This window comes from Strigops habroptila, chromosome W (assembly GCF_004027225.2).
Source record: "Strigops habroptila isolate Jane chromosome W, bStrHab1.2.pri, whole genome shotgun sequence".
Classification (NCBI taxonomy): Eukaryota; Metazoa; Chordata; class Aves; order Psittaciformes; family Psittacidae; genus Strigops; species Strigops habroptila.
In genome coordinates, this window is record NC_044301.2 from 30,226,498 (window position 1) to 30,238,091 (window position 11,594).

Below are 11,594 nucleotides of genomic sequence, written 5' to 3' on the forward strand. Positions count from 1 at the left end.
CCATTTGAGGAACCTGAACATACACAAATCTATGGGACCTGATGAGACCCATCCCAGAGTCCTGAGGGAATTGGCTGATGTAGTTGCTAAGCCAATCTCCATGATATTTGAGAAGTCATGGCAGTCAGGCAAGGTCCCTGGTGACTGGAAAAAGGGAAATATCACACCCATTTTTAAAAAGGGTAGAAAGGAGGACCCTGGGAACTACTGGACTGTCAGCCTCACCTCTGTGCCTGGGAAGATCATGGAACATATCCTTCTAGGAGCCATGCTAAGGCACATGGAGGACAGGGAAGTGATTTGGGACAGCCAGCACAGCTTCACCAAGGGCAAGTCCTGCCTAACCAACCTAGTGGCCTTCTATGGTGGAGTAACTACATCAGTGGACAAAGGAAGACTTTGACACAGTCCCTTACAACATCCTTCTCTCTAAATTGGAGAGATATGGATTTGATAGGTGGATTGTTCAGTGGATGAGGAATTGGCTGGATGGTCTCATCCAGAGGGTAGTAGTCAATGGCTCAATGTCCAGATGGACACCAGTGACAAACGGCATCCCTCAGGGGTCTGTACTGGGACCAGTACTCTTTAATATGTTCATCAATGATATAGACAGTTGGATTGAGTGCACCATCAGCATGTTTGCAGATGACATGAAGCTAAATGGTGCAGTTGACATGCCCAAGGGACGGGATGCCATCCAGAGGGACTTGGACAAGCTCGAGAAGTGGGCCCATGCAAACCTCATGAGGTTCAACAAGGCCAAGTGCAAGGTCCTGCACCTGGGTCAGGGCAACCCCTGGTATCAGTACAGCCTGGGGGATGAAGGGATTGAGAGTACCCCAGAGGAGAAGGACTTGGGGATAGTCCTGGGTTCAGCTATAGCAGTCATTTTTCTCCTTCTTAGTAGCTGGTGCAGTGCTGTGTTTTTTTAACTTTCAGCCTGGAAACAACGCTGATAACACTCATGTTTTCAGTTGTTGCTAAGTAATGTTTACTCCAACCAAGGACTTTCTCAGTCTCATGCTTTGCCAGGGAGGAGGGGAAGCCAGGAGGAAACAGAGACAGGACACCTGACCCAAACAAGCCAAAGGGGTATTCCATACCACAGCACGTCATGCCCAGTATATAAACCGGGGGGAGTTACCCGGAAGGCCCAGATCACTGCTCGGGTCGGGCTGGGTATCGGTCGGCGAGCGGTGAGCAATTGTATCCTCTCCCCTTGTTATTTCACTAATCATTATTATCATTGGTGGTAGCAGTAGTGGTTTTGTATTATACCTTAGTTGCGGGACTGCTCTTATCTCAACCCGTGGGAGTCACATTCCTCCGATTCTCCTCCCCATCCCTCTGGGAGCAGGGGGAGGAAGAAGGGGGGGAGTGAGCGAGCGGCTGTGTGGTTCTGAGTTACCGGCTGGGCTCAAACAACGACAGTTCTTTTTGGCGCCCAACGTGGGGCACGAAGGGTTGAGATAACGACAGATCTGACCAGAGTGTGTCTAATCATATTTGTGATAAGCATTCATTGTTACTACTCGTCACAATGGTGATTATTTGGCTCTCAGACTTGTTGCGCTTGATCTCAGAGTTTCAGCATGTTGTACCTTACTTACAGCCACTATTTGCTGTTTTAGTGTTTATCGGCTAGGGGGGCCTGGGCCAAGGTTCTTGTTTCACTGTACTTCATGGTAATGACTTGTAATACAATAGACTCATTGATCATGAAACTGGTCTGGTTTGTGCTTCCAGCGTGGCCATCACCTCTATACATTGGGAGGTATATAATGAAATATTTTAGCAATTGCATATCTTTTTTTTTCTCCTCGGGGGGTAAACTTACGAAGGAGGCATTCTCTTTCACCCCCCGTTCCCCCACCAGCCTATTTGCAACAGCAGTTGAGAGTTCTGAAGGTTTTAGATGGCCTTTGAATACCCTTGAAACCTGCCTGCTGATTGTGCTGGGGATCAGCATGTTGGCACACATACGGAGTGTGTTTTACCCACGGCCATCCTGTCCTGGGAACATCCTAATTCGTTTAATCTCGAAAGTTAAGCAGTATCGGGTTCAAATCTGGTCTAGGGTTAGACGACGATATAGGAGGACAACCAAGAGATTTTCCCTGAGGCTGGACAGTCATGAGTGGCAGGGTGTGTGGGATAGTATGGGCAAGTATCTAGGCCAGTGGGCCCCTCCAGTGCTTTGGAACTTCACCCCTGAACATGTGCAACATCCAGAAAAACTAGTAAAACACTTAAACGAGGTGTGCTGTTCTCCTGGTAATCCCAGAGAGGGACAAATCATGGCAACGTGCTGGGGCTTGGCCTACGCCTACAGAGCCCTGCTCAACACTATCCAGCACCTTCAAAGGGAAAAAAAAGTCTCTGGATCTGATGGCAAAGCAACAGAAAAGCCAAATACAAGCACAGCAGCTACTCAAACCCTGACCACAACAGAAAACACAGCTACACCAACCCCAGTGACAAGCACAGTAGCTACTCAAACCCTGACAGCAACAGACAATATAGCTACTCCAAGCACCGCAGCTACATCAACCCCAGTGACAAGCACAGTAGCTGCACAAACCCCGACAGCAACAGACAATGCAGCTGTTGCTGTTACTCAACTCCCAAGCACAACAGCTGCACCAACCCCAGCAACAGACATTGCAACCACTCCAATCCTAGTGGCAGGCACTGCAGCCACTCCAACCACAGTGACAAACACTGCAGCTAAACCAAATGGCCAGTTTGTGACAATGGCTGTTGCCCCTGTAAGCAAAACCAAACGAGAGGCACAAAGAGCAACCCGCGAAGCAAAGAAAGATGAAGACCCAATGCCATTACTACATGCAACAGCATCAAAACAAGAGTTACTACTACGTGGGTCAGAGGAAGAGGAAGAAGAAGAAGAGGTCACTTCTCGACCCCGGACCTCAACCGAGCTGCGGAATATGCGAAAAGATTTCACCCGTCTTCCAGGGGAGCACATTGTCACCTGGTTGCTCCGATGCTGGGACAATGGGGCCGACGGTCAGGAACTAGAAGGTAGGGAAGCCAAGCAGCTGGGATCACTTGCTAGAGAAGGAGGAATTGACAAAGCGATTGCAAGAGAGAAGCGAGCCCTCAGTCTTTGGAGGCGGCTCCTGGCAGCTGTGAAGGAAAGGTTTCCCTACAAAGACGATATTAGGAGTCGCTCAGCCAACTGGACCACGATAGAGAAAGGCATCCAGTCCCTGAGGGAATCAGCCATTATAGAGATGATCTATTGTAGGCCGGATGCCAGGAACACATTCGTAGATCCAGATGAAATTGAATGTACACGACGCATGTGGTGGAAACTTACACAGAGTGCACCATCATCATATGCCCACTCATTGGCATCAATGACTTGGAGTGAAGCAGCACCACCAACAGTGGATGAACTGATTCTTCAACTCCGAGAGTTCGAAGACAATCTCACCCCTTCCATCATTTCACCTGTGGAAAAACTGTCCCAGGACTTCAAACAATTGAGAGACGATCTATCTGATCTATCCAGCTCCCCACGCGTACCAACCCATGTCTCAACTATTAACAGAAGGCGCCCTACTGCTCGAGAAAAAAAATATAGGAGGTACATGCCAAGGGCCACCCTATGGTTTTACCTGCGGGATCACGGAGAAGACATGAGAAAGTGGGATGGAAAACCTACCTCAGTTCTGGAGCAACGGGTGCGTGAACTGAAGAGGAGAACAATGGTCAAGGATGATCCTCCCAGGAAAGCTGCTGCTCCAGTCTCTGGTGAGCAGCTTCCCAGATGGAGTGGAAGAGCTGATTTTACTCCAGCTCCTGTGATAAGGAATACTAATCCCTTTCTACAAGACATAAGTGGACAATCTTGTGATCACTATTAGAGGGGCCCTGCCTCCAGCCAGGTGGAGGAGAGGGATAATTGGGTTTACTGGACTGTGTGGATCAGATGGCCTGGCACATCAGTCCCACAGAAGTATAAGGCTCTAGTAGATACCGGTGCACAGTGTACCCTGATGCCATCAAGGTATCAAGGGGTGGAACCCATTTATATTTCTGGAGTGACAGGAGGATCCCAAGCATTAAATATACTGGAGGCTGAAATCAGCCTGACTGGGAGGAAGTGGCAAAAGCACCCCATTGTGACTGGTCCAGGGGCTCCATGCATCCTTGGCATAGATTATCTCAGGAGTGGGTACTTCAAAGACCCAAAAGGGTATAGATGGGCTTTTGGTATCGCTGCCTTGGAGACAGAGGAAATTAAGCAGCTGTCCACCTTGCCCGGTCTCTCAGAGGATCCTTCTGTTGTGGGGTTGCTGAAGGTCGAAGAACAACAAGTGCCAATCGCGACCACAACAGTGCACCAGCGGCAATATCGCAACAACCGAGACTCCTTGATTCCCATCCATAAGCTGATCCGTAGACTGGAGAGCCAAGGAGTGATCAGCAGGACCCGCTCACCCTTTAATAGCCCCATATGGCCAGTGCAAAAGTCTAATGGAGAGTGGAGACTAACAGTAGACTATCGTAGCCTGAATGAAGTCACACCACCATTGAGTGCTGCCGTACCGGACATGCTAGAACTTCAATATGAACTGGAATCAAAGGCAGCCAAGTGGGATGCCACAACTGATATTGCCAAGGCATTTTTCTCAATCCCTTTGGCAGCAGAGTGCAGGCCACAGTTCACTTTTACTTGGAGGGGCGTCCAGTACACTTGGTATCGACTGCCCCAGGGGTGGAAACACAGCCCTACCATCTGCCATGGATTGATCCAGACTGCACTGGAACAGGTGCAAGCTCCAGAACACCTGCAGTACATTGATGACATCATCGTGTGGGGTGATACAGAGGAAGAAGTTTTTGAGAAAGGGAGGAAGATAATCCAAATCCTGCTGAAGGCCGGTTTTGCCATAAAACAGAGTAAGGTCAAGGGACCGGCACAGGAGATTCAATTTTTGGGAATAAAATGGCAAGATGGACGCCACCAGGTCCCCACAGACGTGATCAACAAGATAACAGCAATGTCTCCACCAACTAACAAGAAAGAAACACAAGCTTTTTTAGGTGTTGTGGGGTTCTGGAGAATGCACATCCCAAATTACAGTCTGATTGTAAGCCCTCTCTACCACGTGACCCGGAAGAAGAATGATTTCAAATGGGGCCCTGAGCAACAACAAGCCTTTGAACAAATGAAACGAGAAATAGTTCATGCAGTAGCCCTTGGACCAGTCCGGGCCGGGCCAGATGTTAAAAATGTGCTCTATACCGCAGCTGGGGAGAATGGTCCTACCTGGAGCCTGTGGCAGAAAGCTTCAGGGGAGACTCGAGGTCGACCCCTCGGCTTTTGGAGTCGGCGATATAAAGGATCCGAGGCCAGCTATACTCCCACTGAAAAAGAGATACTGGCAGCCTATGAAGGGGTTCGAGCTGCCTCAGAAGTGATTGGCACTGAAGCGCAGCTCCTCCTGGCACCCCGGTTGCCTGTGCTGGGCTGGATGTTCAAAGGCAGGGTCTCCTCTACACATCATGCAACTGATGCTACATGGAGTAAGTGGGCCGCACTAATTACACAACGAGCTCGAATAGGAAATCCCAGTCGTCCAGGAATTCTAGAAATCATCATGGACTGGCCAGAGGGCAAAGATTTTGGGATGTCACCAGAAGAGGAGGTGACGCGTGCTGAAGAGGCCCCACCATATAATGAACTGTCAGAGAGTGAAAAGAAATATGCCTTGTTTACTGATGGGTCCTGCCCTATTGTGGGAATGCATTGGAGATGGAAGGCAGCTGTGTGGAGTCCCCTGAGACAAGATGCAGAAACTGCTGAAGGAGAGGGTGAATCAAGTCAGTTTGCAGAGATGAAAGCCATCCAGCTGGCCTTGGACATTGCTGAAAGAGAAAAATGGCCAGTACTTTATCTCTATACTGACTCATGGATGGTGGCAAATGCCCTGTGGGGGTGGTTGCAGCAATGGAAGCAGAGCAACTGGCAACGCAGAAGTAAACCCATCTGGGCTGCTGCATTGTGGCAAGATATCGCTGCTCGGGTGCAGAACCTGGTGGTGAAGGTACACCACGTAGATGCTCATATACCCGAGGGTCGGGCCACTGAGGAACACCAGAAGAACCACCAAGTGGATAAAGCTGCTAAGATTGAAGTGGCTCAGATGGACTTAGATTGGCAACATAAGGGTGAATTATTTTTAGCCTGGTGGGCCCATGGCACCTCAGGCCATCAAGGCAGAGATGCAACATATAGATGGGCTCGTGATCGAGGGGTGGACTTAACGATGGACGCTATTGCCCAGGTTATTCACGAATGTGAAACACGTGCTGTAATTAAGCAAGCCAAGCGGTTAAAGTCTCTCTGGTATGGAGGACGATGGCTGAAGTACAAGTATGGGGAGGCCTGGCAGATTGACTATATTACACTCCTACCGACCCGCCAAGGCAAGCGCCATGTGCTTACCATGGTGGAAGCAACCACCGGCTGGCTGGAAACATATGCTGTGCCCCACGCCACTGCCCAGAACACTATCCTGGGCCTTGAGAAACAAGTCTTGTGGCAACACGGCACCCCAGAGAGAATTGAGTCAGACAATGGGACTCATTTCTGGAACAACCTTTTAGAGACCTGGGCCAAAGAGCATGGCATTGATTGGGTATATCACATCCCCTACCATGCACCAGCCTCTGGGATAATCGAACGGTACAATGGGCTGTTAAAAACTACCCTGAGAGCAATGGGTGGTGGGACTTTCAAACACTGGGATACACATTTACCAAAAGCCACCTGGTTGGTCAACACTAGGGGATATGCCAACAGGGCTGGCCCAGCCCAATCAGAACTTTTACTTACTGTAGAGGGGGATAAAGTTCCTGTGGTGCACATAAAGAATTTGTTGGGGAAGACAGTCTGGGTTATTCCTGCTTCAGGTAAAGGCAAACCCACTCGTGGGGTTGCTTTTGCTCAGGGACCTGGATATACTTGGTGGGTAATGTGGGAAGATGGGGAAGTCCGATGTGTACCTCAAGGGGATTTGATTTTGGGGGAAAACAGCCAATGAACTCAATTGTACGCTGTTGCCTGCTCTATAACACTTTTATAGCCCACCAGCTAGATATCTTCAGGTCGCCAGCAATTGACCCTGACTTCCCTCCGATCATCACCTCAACAAAGAATTAATTTTGAGGAAACCAGACGAGCTCAGCAGTGACCAGACGAGTTTGGCGGTGTTATCAGCAGGCAACAACCCAGCACTACACATTGTCCCTCCTGCCCTGAAAGACTATTACAAGAGATGGAGCCTGACATCATGGACTGCATGAATTCAGCAATTTTACAGGGATTGGTCCATGGACTAGGGAATGATATCTTTCTCTTTGTGTGTGGGTGTGGGTGTATATATATGTGTATATATGGGACAGGGGCAATGGTGTGTTGAGAGATGTGGGATCTGAGCATGACGTGAATGGTATGGAATAAGGGGTGGATACTGTCCTGGGTTCAGCTATAGCAGTCATTTTTCTCCTTCTTAGTAGCTGGTGCAGTGCTGTGTTTTTTTAACTTTCAGCCTGGGAACAATGCTGATAACACTGATGTTTTCAGTTGTTGCTAAGTAATGTTTATTCCAACCAAGGACTTTCTCAGTCTCATGCTTTGCCAGGGAGGAGGGGAAGCCGGGAGGAAACAGAGACAGGACACCTGACCCAAACTGGCCAAAGGGGTATTCCATACCACAGCACGTCATGCCCAGTATATAAACCAGGGGGAGTTACCCGGAAGGCCCAGATCACTGCTCGGATCGGGCTGGGTATCGGTCAGCAGGTGGTGAGCAATTGTATCCTCTCCCCTTGTTATTTCATTAATCATTATTATCATTGGTGGTAGCAGAAGTGGTTTTGTATTATACCTTAGTTGCGGGACTGCTCTTATCTCAACCCGTGGGAGTTACATTCCTCCGATTCTCCTCCCCATCCCTCTGGGAGCGGGGGGAGGAAGAAGGGGGGGGAGTGAGCGAGCGGCTGTGTGGTTCTGAATTACCGGCTGGGCTCAAACCATGACATCCTGGTGGATGAAAAACTGGGCACGAGCCGGCAATGTGTGCTTGCAGCCCAGAAGGCCAGTCATATCTTGGACTGCATCCAAAGAAGCGTGGCCAATAGGTCAAGGGAGTTGATCCGGCCCCTCTGCTCTACTCTGCTGAGAACCCACCTGGAGTACTGCATCCAGCTCTGGAGTCCTCAGTACAGGAAGGACATGGACCTATTGGAGAGTGTCCAGAGAAGGGCCACAAAAATGATCAGAGGGATGGAATACCTCTCCTATGAGGAGAAGTTCCCATCGGTCGTTCACGATGACTGGAAAATGAGAAATATGACCCCCATTTTAAAAATGGGAAAGTGGAAGATCCAGGGATCTATAGACAAGTAAGTCTCACCTCTGTGCCTGGCAAGATCATGAGGCAGATCCTCCTGGAAAGCATGCTAAGGCACATGAAAAACAATGAGGTGGTTGGTGACAGCCAACATGGCTTCGCTAAAGGCAAATCATGCCTGACCAATTTGGTGGCCTTCTATGATGGGGCTACAAAACTGATGGATAGGGGCAGAGCAGTTGGTGTCATCTACCTGGACTTGTGCAAAGTGTTCGACACTGTCCCACTAGACATCCTAGTCTTTAAACTGGAGAGACATGGATTTGATGGATGGACCACTCGGTGAATAAAGAATTGTCTGGATGGCCGCACACAAAGAGTTGTAGTCAACAGCTCAATGTCCAATTGGAGACCAGTAATGAGTGGTGTCCCTCAGGGATCGGTGTTGGGACTGATCCCGTTCAACATCTTTGTTGGCAACATGGACAGTGGGATTGAGTGCGCCCTCAGCAAGTTTGCCGATGACACCAAGCTGTGTGGTTCGGTTGATACGCTGGAGGGAAGGGATGCCATCCAGAGGGACCTTGACACACTTGTGAGGTGGGCTGATGCCAACCTCATGAAGTTCAACCAAGCCAAGTGCAAGGTCCTACACCTGGGTCAGGGCAATCCCAGGCACTGCTACAGGTTGGGCAGAGAAGAGATTCAGAGCAGCCCTGCAGAGAAGGACTTGGGGGTGTTGGTTGATGAGAAACTTAACATGAGCTGGCAGTGTGCTCTTGCAGCCCAGAAAGCCAACCGTATCCTGGGTTGCATCAAAAGAAGCGTGACCAGCAGGTCAAAGGAGGTCATCCTGCCCCTCTACTCTGCTCTCGTGAGACCTCACTTGGAGCATTGTGTACGGTTCTGGTGTCCTAACATAAGAAGGACATGCAAGTGTTGGAACAAGTCCAGAGGAGGGCCACGAGGATGATAAGGGGGCTCGAGCACCTCCCATGTGAAGACAGACTAAGAAAATTGGGGCTGTTCAGCCTGGAGAAGAGAAGGCTGCGTGGAGACCTGTGGGAAAATGGGGGAAATTTGAGACCACCTCCCCCCAGTCCCCCAAAGTTATAACAGTAAGGAAACCTTAGAGTAAAATGCAGCTGCTACTTCCAGGATGGGATGTGGTTGACATGCATGGAATCTACCCGATGATAGTTCCCCAGGCAACCCTGCAACTTTGGCATATGCTACTGAATGGAGGGTGGAGTGGAGTGAAGGCCCCACAGTTAGGCTCTGTTATACTCCCTGCAGGAGTGGGAACTTGAAGGCACCATGTACTGATAAACTGCACAACAGCTGCCAAACAAAGAAACTAGATTTGTATTTCTAAAAGCAAAGCGAGAGGATTTTACACCCATCTGTAACAAAGTGTGTATGACTAGAGTCACTCAAGCTCCATAGGCATATATTTAAAAAATTGAAACCTTTGTTACTATGGAAAAGCCTGGACAGATACAAGGGCCTCCTACAAGGTCAGGATGAACAACACTGATAAACAAAGAACTGATAGTGGGAGAGGAGGTTTTGCCCTTTTGTAGTCAGATTAAGAAACAGAGCTAACGAATCTCTAATCAGGAAAGACTATCCTTGAAGCCTGGTACAGCACATGGACATTGTCAACATATGGCTTCACACGTCAGCAAAACATGACTAGGGTGTCCTTTTGATAAAAATGATGTAACCTCATGCAAATTAACTGACCACTCCGTACATGGTGGGAGGATTATGGGGAGTTACTAACCTGAATCAAATTGTATAAATATGTGAAGTTAGGAAATGGAAAGTGGGGAAGACTCAATTGTAACTTCTGGGATCAGTCAAGGGGCTGAACCTGTCTTCTCCCCCATAGGGATGCCTATTGGGTAAGAACTTTATCTTATACATGCTAAATAACTAACACTAGCTGTTATCTCCCCCCTTCACGTGACAAGACCTCATAGCAGCCTTCCAGTATCTGAAGGGGGCCTACAAGGATGCTGGAGAGGGACTCTTCATTCAGGACTGTAGAGATAGGACAAGGGGTAATGGGTTTAAACTGAAACAGGGGAGATTTAGGTTAGATATAAGGAAGAAATTCTTTACTGTGAGAGTGGTGAGGCACTGGAACAGGCTGCCCAAGGAAGATGTGAATACTTCATCCTTTGCAGTATTCAAAGTCAGGTTGGACAGGGCCTTGAGCAACCTGGTCTAGTGGGAAGTGTCCCTGCCCATGGCAGGGGGGTTGGAACTAGATGATCTTAAGGTCCTTTCCAACCCTAACCATTCTTTGATTCTCTGATTCTAAAGGGTGAGAAAGTTGGGGTTTTTCAGCCTGGAGAAAACTCCAGGGAGACCTTACTGCAGCCTTTCAGTACTTAAAAGGGGGCCTATAAGAAAGATGGGGAGAGACTTTTTAGCAGTGCCTGTTGTGATAGGATGAGGGGTCATGGTTTTAAACTAAAAGAGGGGAGATTCAGGTTAGACATGAGGAAGAAAAGTTTTACAATGAGAGTGGTAATATACTGAAACAGGTTGCCCAGAGATGTGGTAAATGCACCATCCCTGGAGACATTCAAGGCCAGGCTCTATGTGGTTCTGAGCAATCTGATGTAGTTGAAGATGTCCCTGCTCATTGCATGGGGGTTGGACTAGATAACCTTTGAAGGTCCCTTCCAACCGAAACTATTCTATGATTCTATTCTATTCTATGATCTATTGATCATATGGTCCTGATGCTTAATTGCTGAAGTATCAGATCATCTTGTTCTTGCTGGTGAGTGGATCTTAACCCAGAGCTGAAACATGGAGATATAATATTGATAAACTGTGAATAATCTGACCAGATTGTATCAGAAGTCTGTGGCAGGGCAAAGAACCGAGATGGGGTGTCTCCAGTCTACCACATTAAGCACAAAGTTATCATCTCTATCACAGTGAATGAGCTTAATAACCATCAAAGAGCAGTGGTTATCCAAATCATTGTGCCCTGATTGAGTAATGAAAGCTATCAACCAACAACCAGAGTTAAGAGGTTTGCATACTGTATGATTACTGAGAAATAAAATCAGAGTGATTATGCAAATCATCCCCTTCAGCCAATTGGATTGAAAGATGTAAGGCAAAAAAAAATATCTATATTTATGCATCGATAACTATACACTATCCCTGAGCTGCAGTTAT